Here is a 6,948-nt window from a genome sequence, read left to right as displayed (position 1 = left end):
TGTGGTGATTGTTACAATAGTGATAGAAAACTAACATCTCTCTTATAGATTTTACAGCATAGTGAGGGATACTGACAAGAAAACTCATATATCTATCAAAATATGTTCCAAGAAGATGATGGGAGCTCAAAATAGGTAACTAAATCATTCTTCAGCTAGCCTCACTAATTTTTTTTTTTTTTTTAGAGATTGATTCTTAATTGGGTCTTGACTAGGAGTAGGACAGACAGAGGAATAGATATAGTGATACAGAGTAGAAAATTTTAGCTCAAAAAAGGAAAGAAGGTATGCTATGCCATAAAAGTTTGAAAGGCTTTTATATACTTGGAAGAATCACAACTTACTGACGTCTTGTTTACTTGTATTACATCATGAGTATGTCTCGATATGGCTATAGTTTGCCTTGATATGATGTTGTGTAAAGCATTTGAAAATTCTGTTGTGTTTTCTAGTACTAGAAAATAATAGGGCAATGGTATATTGGAAATTAATGTTCTTATCTATAAGTTATAAAAATAAAGAATTTAGCAATGTTATATTTTATAGATTTGGGATTGTTTGCCTATTCTGTCATACCAGTCATTAGCTCTAGAACGCTAACTGGGAATGCTATGCTGGTGACGTGACCTCCTGCCCATGTTCTTCTTTCAATTCTGCTCTTTCCCCTTCTTTCTGTTTGTACATTTCAGAGACCTAACCTAAAATCTTAAACCCACTTCATTTGCTATTATATATGGCTTCTAGAAAGTGTATTTATATAAAATTGTTTCATGGCTTGTCAACATCATTCATGATATTTATTAATTCATATTAGGAAGGAAAATGTGATATATGCAAATGAAATACAATTTAGTTTTACAGTGTGCAGAAAAGAGACCTGAGACTGCTGCACTTAGAAAGGTCTGCTTGCAAGATCGGCTCTTGTCTGGCCTATGGGAAAGTGATTATCTCTGAGGGTAGAGAGATAGGGGAATGGGAGAATAGACACATGCAGATGAATAGAGTCAGTAATACTCTAATTCTTGGTTTAAGCAAATTTTTAATATTCATTACACTGTACGAATAAATACCTTTAAGAAAAGCACCATTTATTTGCTAATGGTGATAGTGTATCATAAACTGTTGATGATTAGTCTAATGTTTTATCTTTAAGTTCCAATTAAAATATTAATAATAGAAAAAAATAAAGGTTTTAGAAATGGATTAGTATTCAGTTTTTAGCATTACTGGATTAATTACTTCATGTCAATTATTAATGTTACTTACTTTTTTGAGCTTCTGTTTCTTTATTTCACAAATGATGGTAGTGGCTCTCTTGTAAAATTTTTTTTGAGAGAGGTTAGTCATTATTCCTGTTACCAAATATTTCTCATTTTCTTTGCAGACACATGACAGGATGATACTTCTGTGTTTTTGTTTTTCAAGTGATAGATGACCATAATATTTGTGATTAAAAGTGAACTCGTGGAGGTCACCTCTGAATGAGAAATATAAGATCCAGTGTATTATTTATGATGTTTTCCTTCCCTCTTTTGAGTGTGTCATTATTAGCTCTGTCAACCTACATCCTTGAGTGAGTATAATAGCAGAACAATTTGGACATTGAGAGTGAATAACAATATATAATTTTTGTTATTTTAGGCTTCTGATGTTTTATATTTGTTACCATAACACATTATTGCCTATCCTAACTAATACAATTTTCATTAAATTAAGAGATAAAAGAATGCCAATTACCCAACACAATGCTTAATGTATTATATGTGATTAACAACTTATAGCAGTTATATTGCTGTGAACTTCACAATTTCCATGTAATAGGACTCTGGTAGAATACAAGATAAAATAGGTAAATTTTGGTGACAGTAAAGATTGTAAAATTACATAGTGTATGAAATTATGTGTGTGCATATACGTATACATATATGAGATGAATTAAGGCTCATTAAACACAAATATCACCATTTTTACATGGAGCTCTTTATTTTACTTGAGTTTTTGAAGCAAATCTCAGCTAAATAAGCATGTATTTTATATAGGTCTCTAAAATAATTGCTTTCATTTTGGCCTTGACTGAGTCAAGAAAGCACGTCCAGGAATAAATAAATAAATTTAAATAAATAAAATTTAAATAAATAAATTAATTTATAATAGGAGACTATTTGTATACATTTCAAAAACAAGAAAAACTATATATCATGTAGGCATACTTTTATGTGTGATTCGTTTAAAGCAAGGAAAAAATAATCAAAATTCAGGATGGTAATTAAATCCGGCTGTAAGACATCAATGATGAGTTTATGGCTTAAAATCTCTGCTCTATAAAGCATACATCTGAGCTATACTGCTATCTTCCTAAAGAGGCCGTGTACACTTAGAAAATCACCTTTATAATATTATCTATTAAAAAAAGAAAACTCTGTTTTGGACTTATAATCCAAGGCAGTGACACCAGATATTATAAGGCATTTTAGGAGCATGGATAAGAATAAGCAGCAGTTTGTAATTGTAAAGATGCCTAACTATGTGTCTTTTTTATTTATCTGAGGTTAAAATGCTTGTTTTAATATATTTACATCTGAAACAGTTGGAAGATAGTGTATACGCACAGGCATCTTTAAAAGTAACTTGTTATCACCAAAGTTATAAACAACATGTATAATTTTCTTCTCAGTCTCTTTTCCTTTTGTTGATTTTGCTTTCCATTCTGTTTAGCCTCTTGTAAGAAAATTGCAGAGCCCTGCCTCACATTCTAAAAGCATAGACATGCTTAGATTAATAAAGAAGTAATTCTCCATTTCCCAAATGAAAATACATGTTTTAGATAAAATGCAGTAAGTCCAGAGACTTATATGACCTTCAATACTTAAAATGAATAAAATATTATTCAGTTTTCATAGTTACAACAAATTGTAACTGCTGCTGACTTCAAGAAAGGAACACTTTGAGACTTTAATTATTTCTAAAAATTGTTATTTGCTATAATGACATATATGCAAAATATTTATAAGTATAGAAAGCAGTGCAAGATTTTATAATTTACCTTATAAAAAGATTCGTCCTCTTGAAATGCAGTATTGTTTTTGGTAAGAATCAAGGGTGCTCCCGCTACAAGTATAGAAAGCAGTGCAAAATTTTATAATTTACCTTATAAAAAGTTTCATCTTCTTGAAATGCAGTATTGTTTTTGGTAAGAATCAAGGTTGCTCCTAATACAAGTTTTTCAGAGTTTAACTCAGTCATTTGGCTATGGACACAAGAAACCTGAAAGTAATGGAAGGTATTTATGAAGACAAGGAATGGCTCCAGTGGCCAGAAGGAGATTCATGGCTGATGCATGGACATCTTGGAATATCAGCTAATGCATGGGGTCATGAAAAGTTCTGGCTGATTTATGTACAACCATGCTGTCAAAGACATTGTCTCTAAAACACTTCTAATATGTGCCTAAACTCTTTTTATGATTTAGGTTTAGTTTTTAGTTCTCCATGGTTATTGCAGAGAGATCTCTCCGTAGAAAGTACATTCATTAGCATTGGGTTAGGGGCATAACTGATTTGCAGGTAGATACTTTATATTTTCTGAAACCTTGGAGATCAGGAAGACTCTCATTTCCCTCAGTGAGCCAGTGTTTGTGTGGAGAGGACATATTTACACTGTTTCCTTTCCATTTTACTTTTTGAATCTCCTTCACAGGGAACCTTTTTTCCTCCAGGGTCAAGAAATTCTCCACTGTTAGGTTCTCTGGGCTTTCACCTGTCTCCTCCTTGAACCTAGACATGGCCCAGAGAGTTCACTACTTTCCTTCTCTGCCTGAATAATGGGTAAAGCAATCAGCCTTCTTTATTTGATCTTTGATACTAGTGTTTCTTATTCTTTACAAAGCAAACTCTGCAACTTTCAGGTTCATGCAAGTCTCCTTTCTAAATGATTAGGGCAACTTCTGAAAAGAATTAGAAAATAAGAAGGAAAGATGTCCAGCTCTGCCTACAACCCAACATCCCTTGCATCTCATAAAAGGATATACTTAAAACCCAAGGCATTCAGAAGAAGAAAATCTCCAGTGGATGCCCCTTTACTCTTTACTTTGCTCCCTGACCTTCAGGATTATTCAAGCTCCCTTCTTCAGGGTTACTCTGTTAAAAAAAAATAAAATCATCTAACTCCTTCCACAGAAATGTGTCTCATTTACTTGGGCTTTTTTTTCAGTCTCCATATTCCATTGTGGTTTTAGACCAAATGGAAATTTGAGTCAAGACTTCAGCTTTAATCTGCTAAACTGAAATTCTCTTTAGTTTACAATTTCATTTGTACAGGTAAGTATATACTTTTCTTTCATTGTTTCTTTTTAATATTTCCATTAGTGGGAATTCAGGCTATCTGTCTCTTACTTATCCTTGTTGACCTATAAATTATGCATATTTTCTCCTAAAACATCTGTTGCAATTTTTTTCTTGGAACTTCTTGTTCAAGTCCTTTGAGGTAGGATTTAGGTCTGACTTTAGAGTCTATGGAATATCTTAGCATTTGAGAATTTTAGATGAGTGATTAATAGATCTGTGTGTTCACCTTTTGATCCAGTTTTGGGGCAGGCACAAGTGCTTATGTTTTATGATCTTCTTCAGAATGGAAGAAGAAGGATGTCAGTGTCTCCTTATTCTTGAAACACATTTAATTTCCTTTTTTAAATTATAAATATTGTTAATTAAAATTTTAGCAGGGGTAATTTTAGTATGAATTTTTATTTTGAAATAAATTTAAATTTGCTGAAAGGTTGCCAAGGTAATACAGAATATCCCCATATGCTCCTCACACAGTTTCCCCTGATGTTTAATTTTTAGCATTTATCATGCCAATTGAAGGTTTATTTTATTTTATGTTTTATGCTTTCAACTGTTGTTTTAGATTCAGGGGGCACATGTGCAGGTTAGAGACATGGTATATTGTGTGACATTGAGTTTTGGGATATGACTGATCCCATCACCCAGATAGTGAGCATAGTACCTAACAGGTATTTTTCAAGACCTTGACCCACTCCTACTCTTCCCTCTATAGTAGTTCCCAGTGCTAGTGTTCCCATATTTATGTCCATGTGTACCCAGTGATTAACTCCCACTTATAAGTGAGAACATGCAGTATTTGGTTTTTCTCTTCCTGTATTCATTTGCTTAGGATAATGGTCTCCAGCTGCATCCATGTTGCTGTAAGGGACATGATTTCATTTTTGTTTTATGGCTGTGTAGTATTCCATGGTGTATATGTACTGCATTTTCTTTATCCAATCTATGGACACTTAGGTTGATTCCATGTCTTGATGATAAGGTTTGGCTGTTTCCCTATCCACAATCTCATTCTGAATTGTAATCCTCTTAATCCCCACGTGTCAAGGGAGAGACCAGGTGGAGGTAGTTGAATCACGGGGGCGGTTTCCCCCGTGCTGTTCTCGCGAAGCTTGTGAGTTCTCATGAGACCTGATGGTTTTATATGTGTATAGTGGTTCCTTCTGAGTTCATTCTCCTTCCTGCCTCTTTATGAAAAAGGTGCCTTGCTTCCCATTTGTCTTCTACCATAATTGTAAGTTTCCTGAAGCCTCCCCAGCTATGCTGAATTGTGAGTTAATTAAACCTTTTTCATTTATAAATTACCCAGTCTCAGGCAGTACTTCATAGCAGTGTGAAAAACAGACTAATACACTTGGCTTTTGTGCATAGTGCTATGATGGAACACACAAATTAATGTGTCCCTTTTTTGTAGGATGATTTATTTTCCTTTGTGTGTATCCCTAGTAATGTAAATGCTGGGTCTAACAGTAGTTCTGAGTTCTTTGGGAAATCTCCAAACTGCTTTCCACAGAGGCTGAACTAATTTACATTCAAACCCAGAGTATATAACCATTCCCTTTTCTCCACAGCCTCGCCAACTGTGTTAGGCTGTTCCTGTATTACTATAAATAAATACCTGACATTGGGTAATTTTTTTAAAAAAGAGATTTAACTGGCTAATGGTTCTGCAGGCTGCACAGGAAGCACAGCACCAGCATCTTCTCAGCTTCTAGGGAGGCCTCATGGTGAAAGGTAAAGCTGGAGCAAGGATCTCACATGGCAGAGTGGAAGCAAGAGAGAGGTGCGGAAGTGGCACACATTTTAAATGATAAATGATCAGATCTCATAAGAGCTCACTCACTGTCATGAGGACAGCACCAAGCCATGAGGAATCAGCCTGTATAACCCAAACACCTCCAACCAGGTCCCACCTCCAACATCGGGGATTACAGTTTTACAGGAGATATTGTGGGGATATATATTCAAAGTATATCATCAACATCTGTTATTTTTTGACTTTTTAATAATAACATTCTGATTGATGTAAGAAAGTATCTCATATTTGTTTTGATTTGTATTTCTCTTATGCTTAGTGATGCAGAGCATTTGTCATATGTTTGTTGGCAGCTTGTAAGTCTTCCTTTGAGAACTGTCTCTTCATGTCCTCTGCTCGCTTTTCAATGAGCTTATTTGTTTTTTCACTTTTGAATTGTTTAAGTTCCTTAGAGGCTCTGGATATTAGATTTCTGTCAGTTGCATAATTTATGAATATTTCCTTCCATTCCATAGGTTATCTGTTTACTCTGTTGATAGTTTATTTTGAGGTGCAAAAGCTCTTTAGGGTCCCAACTGTCAATTTTTATTTTTTGTAATTTTTGTGTTGCAATTACTTTTGAGGACTTACTCATAAATTCTTAGCCAAGGCTAATGTCAAGAGTGGTATGTCCTAGGTTTTCTTCTAGCACTTTTATAGTTTTAGGTCTTACATTCATCTTGAGACAATTTTTACCTGCGATGAAAGGCAAGGGTGCAGTTTCATTCTTCTGCATATGGCTAGCCAGTAAAACTAGCACCATTTATTGAATAGAAAGTCCTTTCTCCACTGCTTATTTTTGTCAACTCTGTT

General features: G+C 34.2%; 1 long non-coding RNA gene across 1 annotated transcript; it reads left to right on the top strand.

The window, feature by feature from the left end:
- The first annotated feature begins 1,409 nt into the window (after positions 1-1,409).
- On the top strand, positions 1,410-4,114 carry LOC131382736 (uncharacterized). Its single transcript, XR_009212333.1, has 3 exons — positions 1,410-1,573; positions 3,716-3,824; positions 3,936-4,114. It is a non-coding gene; the product is annotated as an uncharacterized LOC131382736 (long non-coding RNA).
- Positions 4,115-6,948: the final 2,834 nt, after the last annotated feature.

The sequence above is a fragment of the Hylobates moloch genome, unplaced genomic scaffold (genome assembly GCF_009828535.3).
Source record: "Hylobates moloch isolate HMO894 unplaced genomic scaffold, HMol_V3 SCAFFOLD_2601, whole genome shotgun sequence".
Classification (NCBI taxonomy): domain Eukaryota; kingdom Metazoa; phylum Chordata; class Mammalia; order Primates; family Hylobatidae; genus Hylobates; species Hylobates moloch.
This window is presented reverse-complemented; position numbering and strand designations above follow the sequence as displayed.